Source organism: Bufo bufo, chromosome 3 (genome assembly GCF_905171765.1).
Source record: "Bufo bufo chromosome 3, aBufBuf1.1, whole genome shotgun sequence".
In the NCBI taxonomy this organism is placed as follows: Eukaryota; Metazoa; Chordata; class Amphibia; order Anura; family Bufonidae; genus Bufo; species Bufo bufo.
Window position 1 is genome coordinate 42,516,982 of NC_053391.1, and position 17,542 is coordinate 42,534,523.

The following is a 17,542-nucleotide window of genomic DNA, read 5'->3' on the forward strand; positions in this document are numbered from 1 at the left end:
GAATACATATGGATATGTAATGTACAAAGTGCAAGAGGACCACATACACTGATCTATTAAATGGTTTTCGTGAAAATTAAAAAAATTTACCTTGGCTAACTTGTGCTCCTGGGGTATAAGCTGTATCAGGACACCAACCATCGCATAAAATTTATAGTATTGGTGTCATCATATGGGGAAGAAGGACCTAGGTCCACCTTAGGCTTCAGGGACTGATTGTGACTCCAAACTGTGCATGATCTTGATAATGAAATTATGGACCTGATAACTCAGTCTGTATATGGCACATTCCATCTTCTCTCTCAAATCGTATTCAAAAAGAAGAAAGCGCCTGAGATATTCCATGCCCATATGAGAAAATGTTCTTCAAAAAAGGGGACTTGACATTTTAAGACGGTGCCTTAAAATATATGCAGGACAGTGCTGAGGAACCTCTAGTCATACTTTGTATGGAGGCTTTTTGGATGATATATATAGGTCATCACGATCTATAGAACGCATTATTGGGTGTTGAGTTGAATATTACTGTGAGTCGATGGCCAGAAAAATAGCAATTAGTTCAGTGGTGTACACAGAAGATAGAGGCCCCAGAGCAAAGATCAAAACATCTGGTACCAGGATTTGCAACTGAGGTCAGATTGGCCTGGTTGTTTTTTCCCCCTTCATCTCCTTTCCACGACCATTGGGCCATTTCCATTCTCAGCCACTTGTTTGAGGGTAGGTTCTCTAGGGCGCTAAGTGCTTTACAGCTTTTTATCACCACCAGTAGCAAAGGAGGTGGAACCAAGGGCCCCATAGCTGCCACAATAGTCTGCCCTCTATGGTATGTATGCCCACGTCTTACCCAAAGCTACAGCCTCCTGGGGGTCATGGCCACATGTCTGCACGCACACAAAAATTCTGTTCTCAGATTTAAGTTTTGTGTTAGAGCTCATGCAAACTAACGCATTTTCTTTCCGTTTCGGTTCCGTTTTTTTTTTTGCGGGACCATGTGTGGAACCATTCATTTCAATGAGTCTGCATTTATGTTCGCATGTCCGTTACGCAAAAAAGTCCTATTAGCGTCTGTATAACGGACAAGGATAGTACTGTTCTATTAGGGGCCAGCTGTTCCGTTCCGAATGCACACGGACGTCATCCATATTTTTTGCGGACTGCAAAATACATACGGTTGCGTGCTTTCACACGAGCTAGTATTCCGCGCGGGTGCAATGCGTGATGCGAACGCATTGCGCACTGCACGGAATCCGGACCCATTCATTTCAATGGGCTGTGTAATGTGCGTTGGTTTTGATGCATCACTTGTGCCTTGCGTGAAAATCGCAGCCTGTTCTGTATGCTGTGATTTTGACGCCATAGAAGTGAATGGAGCTGCGTGAAAATCGCATCGCATCTGCAAGCAAGTGCGGATGCGATGAGTTTTTCACGGATGGTTGCTAAGAGATGTTGTTTGTAAACATTCCGTTTTTTCAATTGCGCGCGTGCAAAACGCATTAAATCGCATTGCACCTGCGCGATAAAAACTGAACAACTGAACGCGATCGCAGACAAAACTGAATGACTTTGTTTGCGAAATCGCACATTTTTCACTGAACTCATTCGCAACGCATCCGGACCTAATCCGCACACGCTGGTCTGCAAGGGGCCTTAAAGTGTAATGCACGCAGTGTGCACGTGCTGTCTCTCTTCCTGCTCACTGCAAACGCCGTCTCCTAATACAGCTGATCGGCGCGGGGGTGCCGGGGTGTCGGACCCCCCTCCGATCTGATATTGATGATCTATCGTGAGGATAGGCCATCAATATGGGAGAGCCTGGAGAACCCCTTTAAGGCCCCTTTACACGGGCCAATTTTGCAGGCGATTGTCGGGAAGGAAGCTTTCCTTCCCAACAATTGCCTGCTCATCAGTGAAGGAGCGATCTCCTCCAAAGTATGGGGAGGAGCGATCGCCAATGCCATCCTTCATCCTCATACAGATTCGTTGTTTGCAGCAGAGACGATCATCTGGCAGACAATCGACCCCTGTAAAGGGCCTGAGGTCACTTATCGTTTTGCATAACGGTGCCTCCAAAAACTACTGTTCTGTGTCAAACGTTTATCCAGCGCTGCCGCTGGTATAATTCGGTCTGTGACAATTAAAAAAAAAAAATTTTGAGTTTTAACTTATGCTAGGTGTCACCCCCTGCTGAGTAACGCACTTTGTATAAACTGCCAAGAGTGGGCGAAGGGAGGCGACAATTATAATGGGCACATTTCTGCTTCGCAGCTGTGGTTGTCAGTTTCAATATAAGTAGACCACTATAATACTGCCCCCTACTGCCATACTGATGAACTACTTATATAGCGCTAAACAGGAGAGAATGTTATCCACTTTTAGTTATTTTTTGGAAAATTATTATATATTTGAAAAAAATGCTGCCATTCATTAAAATGATGACACCGCTGGTTAAGAATTGTCATTTTTACTTATCATTGCTGTTTTTATATGGATAAATAAAGCAAATCATGGTTGGATTTGTTCCTTGTCTGTAAATATTGCAGTTTTTGTTTGTAGTCAGGACCGAGAAGGCACAAACCGTTGCAATCAATATTATTCAACCCCCATTGCAAATTAGGTTTATTAGCCAAAATTGCAAGCTTTTAGCTGTGGACAATATACAATATAAAATGCTCAAAACAACAAATATAACAAGTGGTTTTTCCAAATTTAACACAGCATGACACTTATAATGACTACTCCAGGCTCAGAATGACTTACTGGGATGGAAGATACTGTATGACTTGTACATACACCCAGTCTTATTAAGCCCCCTTAAAGGCATGCTCCCTCAGGCCGTTGCTCCCTGGGGATCGGTGCAGTGGAATTATAGTAATGAAGGATGAGGCCAGAGTTAAACGTAACAAAGTATTTTTACTATGTGCAACATACTTGCAGACTTTAGTGCAATTCTTCTCCGGCACCAGTAAGGATATGGAGGTAGGTTGGTTGGTGGTAATTCAGCACTTTGGTGATACTAGCCTAGTGGTTTTTTGGTGAAGGGTGGTTTTAATGTAGTCCCTCACCTTACATCAGTTCAATCTGCTGTCTGGAATCTCAAAGCTTTACTTGAGGACAATTTGAATAGTTTCCTCTGGAAAATCTGTAACAGGAGCAGGAGCTCTGCAACTTGCCTCTGGACAGAAAATCCCCTTCTTGGCAGGGAGCAGAACCAGCCCTCTCCACCAAGAGGGGAGGAACAGGGTGGTTAACCCTGTTCCTGCCAACCTTTACCAACCATTCCTTGCTAGTCACTATGGCCAGAAGCAAACAGTAAAATATATAATGCAAATCAATATAAACGGTATATATAGAGGTACTACATATGCACCTGCAGCATGTCACAGGGCCATGCATGAGTCTGTGGATGGCCGGATGGGTGTAGTAGTAGTTGTACTCATGGTTCTAAAGCTCTCCGGGCTCATGCAGTGATGAGAAAAGTGCATTGGATCTACCCTTCGGTGCACACTCCGGTTCTTGGGATCCTCTTGCCTGATGGCGGTCAAGGTGCCCTTGATGGTTTTACAGTGCGAGGCAGGGTCCCTGTTGTTGTGATGCCAATACCTTAAGGTGTAAATGTAGTGCAGGAAGCAATGAGGAGACGGTTGTGCAAACGATTTCTTTATTGAAGAATTCGCATGCAAACAGTTCAGGACAGTTCTTACACAGATGTTACAGATTTCGCCGGGTAATCATAGGCCAAGAAGTGCCTTTAAAGTAGTCATTCTGGCACTTTGCTACCTTCTGGCTGACTCAAACATAAGCATCTAGGCATGAGGTGTATACGTTAAATAGATGCATTGCAACTCTCAGGGCAGCCCCTGTATAGCAGGCGGACTCTTCTGCTCCATTTTTAGACAGTTGCTGTACCCACAATATGGGATGTGGAAATTTACGCAGGTGATCAAGCTGCTAGGTGTGTGTCCAGGCTCCAGAGGCCTCACTTGGTCACAGGTGCTGTAGAGCCTATAAATCCTCTTTAGATAGTTATCTCTACTAGACTTTCCCTAGACCTTCATATTCCATCTGGTCTGTTTTTAGTAGTTGTTTGGTCTTGTCCTGGATGGATCCTTTTCGAGGACAGGTCTAATTGTCAGCTCACAACTTTGCATCTGTTCTCTTGCTCTGTCTCGCTCAGACTGGACTAACTTGATGGACTTATACTAGCTTAGACTGACTCACTCTATAATGTTCTGCCCTTTTTTACATAGAGGGTGACACCAGCTCCATCTAGAGGCGGCTAAAATGATGTGGCTTGTTATTACCTTGCATACAGAAATATGCAGTAAATGCATACATGGTATGACAAATCTATTTTTGCACTTTGCAGTGTACTGCGACTTTTCTAGCCGCATAAGTGCCCTGCAGGCACTCATCCCAAACCCTTAACTGATCAGCATCATGAAGCTATGAGCACCCCCACATCCTAAAAACTCTTGTACCAGCAATCGGAAAGCAACTTACAATACCCAGCAGCATCCCTTCTGCAAACTAGCCAAGAACTGCAACTTCCCCTGCGCTTTGGCACTGCCATCAGGTGCATCCAAAAACTAATGCCCTTTGTGGTCCCACCAAATGCTAGGCCGAACCATTATCCACTGCCGAAAGTGGCCATTGTAAAGTAGTTAGGCCCACCAATGATGGCTGCTGGCCACATGAAATAGATAGGCCCCGGCATGGGACCAACTCATGACCCACGGAAGGCCTCTGCCAACTGCATGGAGCCCAGGAACGCATCAGCTTGCTCATTGAAGTCTTTATGTGGGGGGGGCATCAGGAGACGGGTCTGCAGTTTGTAGCACCACCGTGCCCCAAAAAATCTGACCCCCCAAAGCAGGACACAGCACAACACTGCTCTTTTAGCCCCCCACAGACCCACTGTCAAGGCTCCCTCCTGCCGTGGGAGAAGCCACGTCCACCGTCACCCTGGAGTCTGCTCTCTAACCACTACCTGTCTGCAGGTAAGTGCAGGCACCTAGCTCACCCCCCGGCCAGTGACTCACCAGGGGAGGACATCACCAACCCCTTCCCCCAAAAGACCACAAGGAGGAGAAGACAGGAACACACACACACCTTCCACTGAGCCCTGTCACGTCTGAGGATTCCTCCCACTCCAGTAGGATCCCATAGCGTGATGGCCTACAGGAAACTATGGCAAAGGGTCTGTTCCTTGGGTCTCTTCAGGACTCTTTGGCAGCCAAGACCTCAAAGCCTGCACAGTGGGTACTATAGTGGTTGCTGCTTGCACATGCAAGGCTGCCTTCAACCATTCTTGTCCTTGTTGCAAACAGCAGCCCTAATGGACATTAACAATTCGTCTAGGGAAGACATGACAAAACTTCAGGCTAATGGATTTTCTAATGAGTGTAGAACCACTCCCCGGCCCGTGGATTAAATACCACTTCATCTCCACCACTCTAAACAAACCAATCTCTGACCAACCTCTCAACATAGCAACTAACTTAACCCTATTTTGCCTTCCACGTTCCCTCCAAGTCAAGCAGTGTTTCGCTATGGCTGCGCCCCCTCCACTGATCATCTTATTTAACCCCTTCGTGACACATGTCATAGTATATAGCAGAGTGCCCTTTTGCTGTTATAACCTGCTGCAAATGTGATGCATAGTCAGACACCACCTTCTCGCAGCAACCCTGAGGACCCTTAGCTCATTCCTCATGGGCATTGACCTCCAGGTCACTACAATTCTGGGTTTGTGTGCTGTAACCGCCTTCTTCAAATCCCACCAAAGATTTTCTATGGGATTCAAGTCAGGCGACTGTGATGCCCACACCAGAATCTCCCAGGACTTCTTGTGAAACCACTAAAGAGTAACTAAACCTTTGTATCAAATTGTAATATGATGTCCCTGATGCCTTAATAAAACTATTTCTAATATACGTTGATTAATTTAGTATTTTTATTAACCTTTTCCGTACCTAAAGCGCACCATTCCCGATGCAGTTAAAACTCAGTTCTCTGTGAGCAGTCAGCGGTGTACAGAGTACGGAGTGTAAAATTTATGATTGGGGCCGCATAACAGGGAATACGGGCAAGAGCGCATATTGCTGCTCCTGCCCGTGCCCCCCCCCATCTACTATGCCAGGATTAGCTGGGCGGAGCGGGCTCCTGCTTCTGCCTGCTCCGCTCAGCTAATCCTGGCATAGCACATAGTACAGGGTACCCATGTGCCATGCCAAGAGTTAGTAATCCACCGGGGGGCACTGTCAGGAGCAGCAATATGCGCTCCTGCCCGTACTCCCTGCTTATATGGCCCCGTTCATAAATTTCCCAGTCTGTACTCCGTACACCGCTGAGCTGTCAGCAGTGTACGGAGAACTTAGTTTGAAGCGCACAGGGAGTCGTGAGCTTTAAGGAGGAAAAAGTATAATAAAAAGACAAAATAAATTAATAAAGAATATTAGAAAAAGTTTCATTAGGGCATTAGGGACATCATATTAAAATTTGATACGAATGTTTAGTTACTGTTTAAGGGAGAATGGGTGCACTAGCTAGCAAAGGTAACACACTATTATGGCTTTGGACTTTGCTGCCCGCGGTTAGGGTTAATTGCTTCTGACGCTCACCACACTTCTGAGACGAACTGGCCATGAGATCTAGGACTGCACCCTGCAGTTGGACATTTCAGATATATAAGAAAATGACTTGCACGCATAGTGTACCCAGAGAGGCCATCACACGGCCTGCACCTATACACAGCCTTTGGGAGAACCCTACCATGTTATATACTTCAGTACTTGGGCAGCACGGTGCCTCAGTGGTTAGCACTGGTGCCTTTCAACGCTGGGGTTCTAGGTCCAAATCCGACCCTGGACAACATCTGCATGGAGTTTGTATGTTCCTCGTGTTTGTGTGAGTTTCCTTCGGGTTCTCCGGTTTCCTCCCACACGCCAAAGACTGGTAGATTGTGAGCCCCATTGGAGATAGTGTAATGCTAATGTCTGTAAAGTGCTGCCGGAATATGTCCGCGCTATATAAGTGTGTAAAATAAAAATAAATACAAAAAGCAAAATGGCTGCACACCGTTATATATACAAACAATAGAGCTAAGAAATGGGGGTCATTCTAGATAAAAGTGGTACAATACCGACTATAAATGAGTATAAATGAATAATGGAAGCTCTTAGCGCACATACGTGTCGGGCCCATCTACCAGGCGTCAAGGTGGCCTCCGCAGATGGGTCCCTATCACTAAAGATACTGCCTCACTTTGGACTTAACAGGAGGTGCTCAAACCCACATGCAGTTGTGCATATATATAGGGGATCAAATCCTGCACTTGTGGCCTGTTGCTAATGGCAATCCCCAGCAAAATGCATACAATGGAGGATGCCCGCGGCGAACCACAAGTACCACAATAGACATCCTACACAAGATAACAAGTGCGGATGTCATAATTAATATAACAATATAACAAAATAACAAACACAGATGCACTCTGCAGTCTCACTAGACCCTCAAACTGATTTTAAAATTAAGAGATTAGTCAACATGTCCTACGGTGTAGAACATGTCTAAGCCCGGACACCACGCCAAGGTTTCTCAAGTAGCCCGGGACCTAACACTCTCCTACCTGAGCCGTATGGGCGATACCAGGAGCCAGTGGGCAAATTACAGGAGCATAAGGCCGACTCACAAACAACTCACCAGTTACCTCCAGCATGTAGCCATGTCTAAGCCCGGACACCACGCCAAGGTTTCTCAAGTAGCCCGGGAACTTGTGTAGGATGTCTATTGTGGTACTTGTGGTTCGCCGCGGGCATCCTCCATTGTATGCATTTTGCTGGGGATTGCCATTAGCAACGGGCCACAAGTGCAGGATTTTCTCCCCTATATATATGCACAACTGCATGTGGGTTTGAGCATCTCCTGCTAATGCCAACCTGTCTTCTTAGTTTGTATATATAGATTTCTGGAGGTGTATAAACTCCAATTTAAATGTGCCTGTTTTCCATCTACAGGCCACATTTAGGTGCACCTGTGAGGCCTGGGACATATCAGCCAGTCTTGAGTGGGACTCGCAGACTCCTCCCTCCTCCCATTGGAAGCATGGCTACATGCTGGAGGTAACTGGTGAGTTGTCTGTGAGTCAGCCTTATGCTCCTGTAATTGGCCCACTGGCTCCTGGTATCGCCCATACGGCTCAGGTAGGAGAGTGTTAGGTCCCGGGCTACTTGAGAAACCTTGGCGTGGTGTCCGGGCTTAGACATGTTCTACACCGTAGGACATGTTGACTAATCTCTCAATTTTAAAATCAGTTTGAGGGTCTAGTGAGACTGCAGAGTGCACCTGTGTTTGTTATTGTTTTGTCACTTTGGACTTAAGCCTACAATATTCTGGGCAGTGTAGGAACCAGCTACAAACATACTCTGCTCAGAAGTCCCAGGTAGATGGGCGTGTCCAGTCTAAAAGGGGTGCCACCCCTAATATATTGAACTTGCACTAAAATAAAAATAAATACTGTGCCTTCGACTGCTGTTTGTACTGTACCACCCATCATCCTCAGTAAAGAGCCTGTTACCAATCCTAAACAAGCTGCCCCAATTATTGACTCCAACATCTGACAGAGCCTGGCCTCCTGCCTTGCACCCTGCCAACCATCCACCAGCAAGCACACCCCAGCCACCACCAGGCAGAAGCCCCAAGCCCAGCATGTGCCCAGGGGGGAACAAAGGGTACAGCCTAGTGGAGAGCCAGACAGAGATTAATCACTGTGAGCACTATTATCCACCCTCATCGTCTCCACTCCCCGACCAGTGCGCCTCCCCCTCTGTGGGCCATGCAAGCTAATATGAAAACTTCACAGTCAACAAACCCCTAGCCAGTCCAGGTATTTTATGTGTTATCTCAAGCACACCTGATACAACTAATGAAGCCCATGATGTGCTTGCAGGGCCATATTTAGAATTCATGCCGCCATATGTTCTTTAGTGTCTCCCCCCATTGAAGTCCATACAATTTAGAAAGCTGATGGCTAAACACTCCCTGGGCCTTCAACTATTCCTCTCAACTCCCCCATACTCATGCACACTTAGCTGACACCAGCACTGAAAAAAAATCTATAAAACACCATGGGGCAGATTATACTAAGGCTAACATTTCCTACGCCAGTCTTATTAAGAAGCCCATGGAAGTTAGGTGCACCTAATTTATTAAAAGGCACCGGGTATGCCGGCGTCAGCACCCGGCATACCCGGGCAAGTGCAGGGGCCCACTGCGCTGCTATGAGCGCTTCCATCAATACAGATGGAAGCGCTCATTGCTGGAGCGCAGGGAGCTGCAGTCCTGTCACTTACACAGCTTCACAGGAGCTCTACACAGGAACTGCCGCCTGAAGAGGAGAGAGAGACCACAGCGGAGCAGAAGTGTGAAGACAGTCTGTGAGTTAGTCTGCTGCACTGTGACTGTCTCTTCCCTGTGGGACAGGAGATCAGGGAACTCTTCAAGCTGCTGCTGGATGCTGTAGTAGACCAGCAGCTTCATGCTATTTAGTTGTTTTACTGCCTCATTAAAGGGTTTCTGTCACCACATTTTCCACTATTAAACAGGCTGACATAATACATGTGCCAATGTCACAGAATTTTTTTTTCTGTGTGCTCCCGTTTTTGTGAAATTTAAACTTTTAGTATATGCTAATTAGCCTCTAGGAGCAGGGGGGGGGGGGGGGGGGGGGCGTTGCACCTGCTCCTAGAGGCTCCGTTAGCCCACCTCTTTTCACGTCCTTCTGTAACACCCCAGAGTTGTGTTACTACATGCCTCTACCCCGCTAATATCTTCTAAGAGCCTGTACAGTCGTGGATAAAAGTTTTGAGAATTACATAAATATTGGAAATTGGAAAAGTTGCTGCTTAAGTTTTTATAATAGCAATTTGCATATACTCCAGAATGTTATGAAGAGTGAAATACTCCAGAATGTTATGAAGAGTGATCAGATGAATTGCCTAATCCTTCTTTGCCATGAAAATGAACTTAATCTCAAAAAAAACCTTTCCACTGCATTTCATTGCTGTCATTAAAGGACCTGCTGAGATCATTTCAGTAATCGTCTTGTTAACTCAGGTGAGAATGTTGACGAGCACAAGGCTGGAGATCATTATGTCAGGCTGATTGGGTTAAAATGGCAGACTTGACATGTTAAAAGGAGGGTGATGCTTGAAATCATTTTTCTTCCATTTTTAACCATGGTGACCTGCAAAGAAACGCGTGCAGCCATCATTGCGTTGCATAAAAATGGCTTCACAGGCAAGGATATTGTGGCTACTAAGATTGCACCTCAATCAACAATTTATAGGATCATCAAGAACTTCAAGGAAAGAGGTTCAATTCTTGTTAAGAAGGCTTCAGGGCGTCCAAGAAAGTCCAGCAAGCGCCAGGATCGTCTCCTAAAGAGGATTCAGCTGCGGGATCGGAGTGCCACCAGTGCAGAGCTTGCTCAGGAATGGCATCAGGCAGGTGTGAGCGCATCTGCACGCACAGTGAGGTGAAGACTTTTGGAAGATGGCCTGGTGTCAAGAAGGGCAGCAAAGAAGCCACTTCTCTCCAAAAAAAACATCAGGGACAGATTGATCTTCTGCAGAAAGTATGGTGAATGGACTGCTGAGGACTGGGGTAAAGTCATATTCTCTGATGAAGCCTCTTTCCGATTGTTTGGGGCATCCGGAAAAAGAAAGGGTGAGCGCTACCATCAGTCCTGTGTCATGCCAACAGTAAAGCATCCTGAGACCATTCATGTGTGGGGTTGCTTCTCATCCAAGGGAGTGGGCTCACTCACAATTTTGCCCAAAAACACAGCCATGAATAAAGAATGGTACCAAAACACCCTCCAACAGCAACTTCTTCCAACAATTCAACAACAGTTTGGTGAAGAACAATGCATTTTCCAGCATGATGGAGCACCGTGCCATAAGGCAAAAGTGATAACTAAGTGGCTCGGGGACCAAAATGTTGACATTTTGGGTCCATGGCCTGTAAACTCCCCAGATCTTAATCCCATTGAGAACTTGTGGTCAATCCTCAAGAGGAAGGTGGATAAACAAAAACCCACTAATTCTGACAAACTCCAAGAAGTGATTATGAAAGAATGGGTTGCTATCAGTCAGGAATTGGCCCAGAAGTTGATTGAGAGCATGCCCAGTCGAATTGCAGAGGTCCTGAAAAAGAAGGGCCAACACTGCAAAAACTGACTCTTTGCATAAATGTCATGTAATTGTCGATAAAAGCCTTTGAAACGTATGAAGTGTGTGTAATTATATTTCACTACATCACAGAAACAACTGAAACAAAGATCTAAAAGCAGTTTAGCAGCAAACTTTGTGAAAACTAATATTTGTGTCATTCTCAAAACTTTTGGCCACGACTGTATATTGTCATCTGATGTAATTAATATTATGTCTTCACAAATGTGCATCTAAAACCATGTTAAACACAATTGTTCCTGTAATTTCCCAGGCTCACCAGCAGGTGGCAGCAGTGCATTGGCCAGGTACAAGTCCCAGTTTAGTATATCTAAGCTGGAATAGATTATTCCAGCTTAGCTCCCCCTCTGTGAGTGAAGTGGGCTGTGCCCACATCCTGCAGCATGGGTGGAGAAGGAAGTTAGAGGCAATGTAGCCCACCTCCTGCTAGGGGTAGGGTGTGTGTGTCAGATCCCCTGCATAGGGAAGACAGCAAGGATCTTGTCTCGGCTGATACTTGATCAGATTCCCAGTCTGAGCACCTTCAGCTCAGCTGGATGAAAGAAGCAGAGAACTGCAGACAACCTCCAGAGTTCCAGGAAGAAAGCATCCTCTGAGAATCCTTCTGTGAGTTAAGTCCAGAGACCTAGGAGAAGCCATTCCTCCTCTGCTAGTCTGTCCCCATACAGCAGAAGTTACAGAAAAGTGCAGAAGATTAATTCCTGCCACAGTTACAGAGCTACCAAGCAGACCACTTATCCTGCAAGCTCACACACAAAGCAGAAGTATTTATTCCTGCCAATGATTGCTAAAACCTGCTGGGACCAGAGACCAAAGCTGTATACTGCTTGGATATGTTATCTTCAGTAAAGAAACATTTGAACTTTATCTAAAGGTCTGTCCTATCTCATCCTCATGGAGCCCCTGCTGTCTCCTTTCCTCCCTCATGTATCCAGAGCTCCTGTTCCACACTCCAATCTCCTATTGCTGCCCTGCACAGACCTCCTGCCACTACTTCTTGTATGAATCTCCGTCAGAGCCCCTTTCCACCTACTTGCTGTGTCCACCCCTCCTGTCCATCCAGGGCCCCGGGCCCCTGTCTCACTCGTCTGCCTCTCATTATGGTGGTGTGTAATCTGTTACAGACCTTCTAATGTCACAGGACCTTCTAATGTCACAGGGTCACAGGGTCCTTCTAAGGACCTTCTAATGTCACAGGGTCACATAATTGTGCCCCCCACCCCGTACTGTGCCACCCACCCCATACTGTTCCCCTCACCCCATACTGTGCCCCCTTATCATACCTTGTACAGTGCCCCAGTAATTCCCTGTACTGTGCCCTCTTATACCCTTTTATCCGCTGACTGTATGGCGGTGGTATCGGTTACTGTATGGTGGTGTTATCTGGTCACTGTATAGAGGTGTTATCCAATAACTGTATGGCCATAACTGCATCCCTTTCCCTGCCCACGCCACCTTTTTTAGACCTGGCATGAGTGGGGAAAAGTTGCAGATTGCGGTGCTAAGGACCAGTGATGGTCAGTTCGCAGTGTTCGCCAGCGAACACATGCGGGCTGCCATCTTTAGTAAGGTAGACTCACCCGTCCGGCGATGCACAGGTAAGCCCTTACCCGTGCCTGTGCCGGGAGCTGGTCTGAAATCAAACTCAGACATAGGGAGTAGGCAGTTCCGAGAACAGCCGCCGGGGGCTTTCATCGGGCTGTTCTCGGAACTGCCTGCTCCCGGTGACTGCATTTGATTTCAGACTGGCTCCCGGCATAGGTAAGGGCTTACCTGTGCATCGCCGGACGGGTGAGTCTACCTTACTAAAGATGGCAGCCCGCATGTGTTCGCTGGCGAACACTGCGAACTGACCATCACTGCTAAGGACCTTTGCGCCCCAATCTGTGTCAGAAATACACCTACTATCCCCAATGACCCTCCATTCAGTATAATGACCCCCAGAGCCCCCATTCAATATAGTGACCCCCATACAGTATAATGACCCCCAGTGCCCCCTCCATACAGTATTACCCCCATTATTCTGAATAGAGGGCCACTGTGGGGTCATTATACTATGTAGGGGCCACTGGGGGTCATTATTCTGTGTGAAGGGCCACTAGTGGTTATTATACTGTATGGGGGTCACTGGGGGTCATTATACGGTGTGGGAGCCACAGGGGGACATGTAAATGTAAAAAAATGCCTCAAGGGGGCCCACTGGGATTTATCGCCCAAGGGCCCACAATAACCTGGAGCCGGCCATGAGAGTCGCACACAAATTGATAAATTAAGTGCCTATAAATGTTAAGCAATGCCAGCTCTGAGCTTTCGCCAGTTTGTAACCTATTCAGTCATGTGCCCAGGGGTGTAGTTATAGGGGTCACAGTTGGACCCCAAAAACCTCACCACTCTAATTGTGCTGCTACTTTGGTCTATGACCTGAGTCTGTGCGGCATGAGGCAGTGTGTGTATCCAGACTACTACTCCCCTGTCCTGCCACCACTGTCACTCCCATAGATATGTCACCGAACTCGTGACTGCAGGATCGGCCAATAAAGGGTTGGTTTACAGCCTGCAGAGGAAGATAATGGTGGGTGGTTATGGACCTCACAGTCTTCCTCTTCAAACTTTAGGGGGTATTTTCCCCTTTAGTGGCACAGAGGAGGCACTTTTACTTTGCTGGGGAACAAAGGGGGATTATTACTTTGGGAGCACAAAGGGGCTATAATTATTACTTGGGGGTACTTTATGAACATTAAGGAAAATTATTAATATGGAGCATGTAAGTAGAGATGGCCTTGTGGTTCGCCCGGCGATCGTTTCGCGGTGAACTTTTCTCGTTCGCGATTCGCCGAACATATGGTGATGTTCGCATGCGCCACATTCTTTTGCATTGCACCCAACTTTGACACATCCATCAGGTGGAACAGGACAGCTAATTAAGACGTTTCAGCACAGGAGGCACTGTCAGGGAAAGACGCTGGCAGGCTGCCAGCTTCCTCACCGCGCTTGCGCCGTTCAGTATTATACTGAACGGCGCGAGATTTCACCAGAGCACAGGGCTGGCAGACAGATGCGAGCGCTGCCTGGCCCTGTCAATCAGGACTTGGAGGGAGGCGACAAAGGTGGGAGAGCGGAGCCTCTAGGAGCAGGAACAACACCCCCCACTCCTAGAGTCTAATTAGCATATTATAAAAGTTAGATTTCTGGCGTAACCGAGGCATAGATAAAAGTAGGAATAGGCTAGTTAGGTTTAGCTGACATTAGCACATCGCTAATGTCAGCTAGCTTGATAGGGTTAAATCTGGTGACAGAAACCCATTAAGTGTGTTGGGGTGGAGTTAGTTAATCTTTCTGGAGAAAGGTTGGAAGTTCCCGCTCACCCGCCCTTAATTTGTATGTTTAATTCGGGGGAATGGAAGGATCGTCGTCGCGGGAGGCAGGTAAAAGGGGGATTCTGGGAGGCAAAATATTTGGAATAGTTGCATGATGCTTTTGGGGTTGCAGCTTAAGAGGTTTGGAGAGTTGAAGGATGGGTGCTCCTGTTTGGGCAAGAAGGCCTGCAGGGGCATGATGTTTATGTTTGGTGCCCTTAGGTCGGTGAGTGCGGCCAAGAGTAAGGTTAACTGGAGGATCAATATGATAAGGTTGCCTTCCAGGATCCCTCATTATCGGGGGGGGGGGGGGGGGGGGGGGGGGGGGGGTTTATTACATGCAAGTGTAGTGTACGGGGGCTGTAATGCCCGTCCCTACAAAAGGGTCACTTGTTGTGCTGTCGTGTCCCCTTATTTAAGGGGAAGTTGGTATAAGTCATCTTTATAAAATGTAATGTAATGTAATGCTATGTATTTCCCTGTTACTGTGAAACTTGCATGTACAGGCCTGCTAGGGGTGTCATTTCAGCTCTTAGTCACTAGAGGGAGCCCTAGTTTATATAAGGCCCAGTCAGGGAAAGGAAAGTCAGTCTAGAGTCTAGAGTTGTAGTTGGAGACTAGACAATGTCTGAGTCAAGTCCAGGCCTGAAGCCTGCAGACCAGGAGAGGGTATTGCAGTCCCTGTAACCGGGTTCCAGATTCAAAGAAAAGGTTCCCCTCCTGAGTTCACCTATGCAGAAGCAGGAACACCTCGATTAAAGAGCCTGAGGAAGCTGAGAGAGAGACAGAGGCAAAGCTCAGAAAAGCAAGAGGTACTCAAGACAACAGAGGAGGTACTTGATAAAGATAAAACCAAGGATATACGCCAGAGCTAGGGTATTGGGCCTTGGAGAAGAGTTTCTATGTTCCAGGATCAGACAGGAATAGAGTGCAAGCCGCCTGTACTACAAATCCTGTGTCTAACACTCTGAATGTCACCTTGCTATATATATTGCCCGCATCAAATGTACTGCAACCAACTGTCTGTAAAGGAACTGCGCTTCCATCTAAGTCCATGCATGATGACTACTAAAGTTTGAGTTCTGCTTTAACATCACGTGGTTCCTCAGTTATTCCTGCTATCAGCAAACGGCGTGCCACCGTTTAATTGGCACTGGCGTCACAAACATTTTTCATCATCACCTGCCCTTGCAGAGAGTCAGCCGTCTCAGGTTAGTGTCTATTGCACTACAACACCCAGGAACATTTCTACACCTAACTTGAGTACGCTGCACAAGCAGGGCCGTCTTTAATATTGATTGGACCCTGGGCAAAAATTTACTTGGGCCCCCTGGATCCAGCCTTCCCACACCCTAGCAGGCAATCACGCCCTCCACCACAACACACACACAAAAAATCCACACATCTGGTAGAGTACAGTGAATGACTGTAAATACTTCCTGGTCTGAAGACTCCAGCGGCTCAGGATCAGTGCTCTGGGCAGCTGGAAGTGGGCACCGCTCTGCAAGAAGGAGACCAGGGCTCGGCTCACCCTAGCGTTACAGTGCACCCCACAGTATGCAGTATAGCACCCTATAGTATACACCAACCCACAGTATGCAGTATAGCACCCTATAGTATACAGCGCCACACAGTATGCAGTATAGCACCGCACACTATACAGTACCCCACAGTATATAGTAGAGCAGTATAGCAGCCCACAGTATACAACACCTCACAGTATACAGTAGAGCAGTATAGCACCTCACCATATACAGCACCCCAAACTATACACGATACCGCACCCCACACTATACAGCCCCCCACACTATACAGTACAGCAGTATAGCACTCCACAATATACAGCACCCACAGTATACAGCCCTCCACAGTTTACAGCCCCCCACAGTTTACAGTACAGCAGTATAGCACTCCACAATATACAGCACCCACAGTATACAGTATACAGCCCCCACAGTATACAGTATACAGCCCCCACAGTATACAGCCCCCCACAGTATACAGCCCCCCACACTATACAGCCCCTCACACTATACAGCCCCCCACAGTATACAGGCCCCCACAGTATACAGGCCCCCCACAGTATACAGGCCCACACTATACAGTAGTTTACAGTATATTAGCATAACAGCCCCTGTCACCTTTTTCTGATGTAATCTTCACAAAAAAAGCTCCACAGTTAAGGCAAACTTCTACAGCAACGCTCCTGGTAGGACCTTGATGACCTCACAGCCATGTGACCAGTAATATTGCTAGGTTACTAGTCACATGGTGATGATGTCATCTAAGGTCCTAGAGAATCACAGCTCTCACAGTACGCTGCCTGGAGTGCCGGCAGGCATGGCATGGCAGCACCCCCTGTGTAGCTAACAGCCTGACACCTGGGGCAGTGGCTAGCAAGGCTCAAGAGGCAGCTGCCTTGGGCCCCCCAGAAGCAACTGGGCTCGGGGCAGCTGCCCCTTTTGCCCCTTGTTAAAGACGGCCCTGCATGCAAGTTATGTAAAGAAATGTTATGATGGTTAATATGTTAATAAATGGGCCACTACGGCTTTTTACTCCAAAAGAGGTCCCCTGTGTTTCTTAAGGGCCGCACTAATCTTCCATCCTTTTAAGTCATTGGTGCTACTGCCACGGATTGCATGCAGGCCTGCCTCTTCTTCTCCTCCTCCTCCTCCATCCTCTGACAGTCTCCTCCTCGGGTGACTCCTCCTTTTCCACTGCTACCACTGCACCCCCCAAGCTCCCCAGAACCTATTCGATGTGCCAGGTGAGACGTTGCCATGCTGTGCTGCGGCTGTTGTGCCTGGAAGCCAAGAGCCACATGGGTCCTGCACTCCTTTCAGCTCTGCGGTCACAGGCCGATTAGTGGCTAACCCCGCTCAATTTGACAGTTCGTAAAGTGGTGTGCGACAACGGTGCCAATCTGTTGAGCGCGCT

The 17,542-nt window shown here is 47.2% G+C and overlaps 1 long non-coding RNA gene across 1 annotated transcript; it reads right to left on the reverse strand.

The window, feature by feature from the left end:
• Nucleotides 1–1,853: 1,853 nt before the first annotated feature.
• On the reverse strand, nt 1,854–17,526 carry LOC120994508. The gene is made up of 3 exons (XR_005777425.1): nt 17,517–17,526; nt 8,290–8,295; nt 1,854–2,021 (listed from the first exon to the last, which is right to left on the reverse strand). It is a non-coding gene; the product is annotated as an uncharacterized LOC120994508 (long non-coding RNA).
• Between the last annotated feature and the right edge of the window lie 16 nt (nt 17,527–17,542).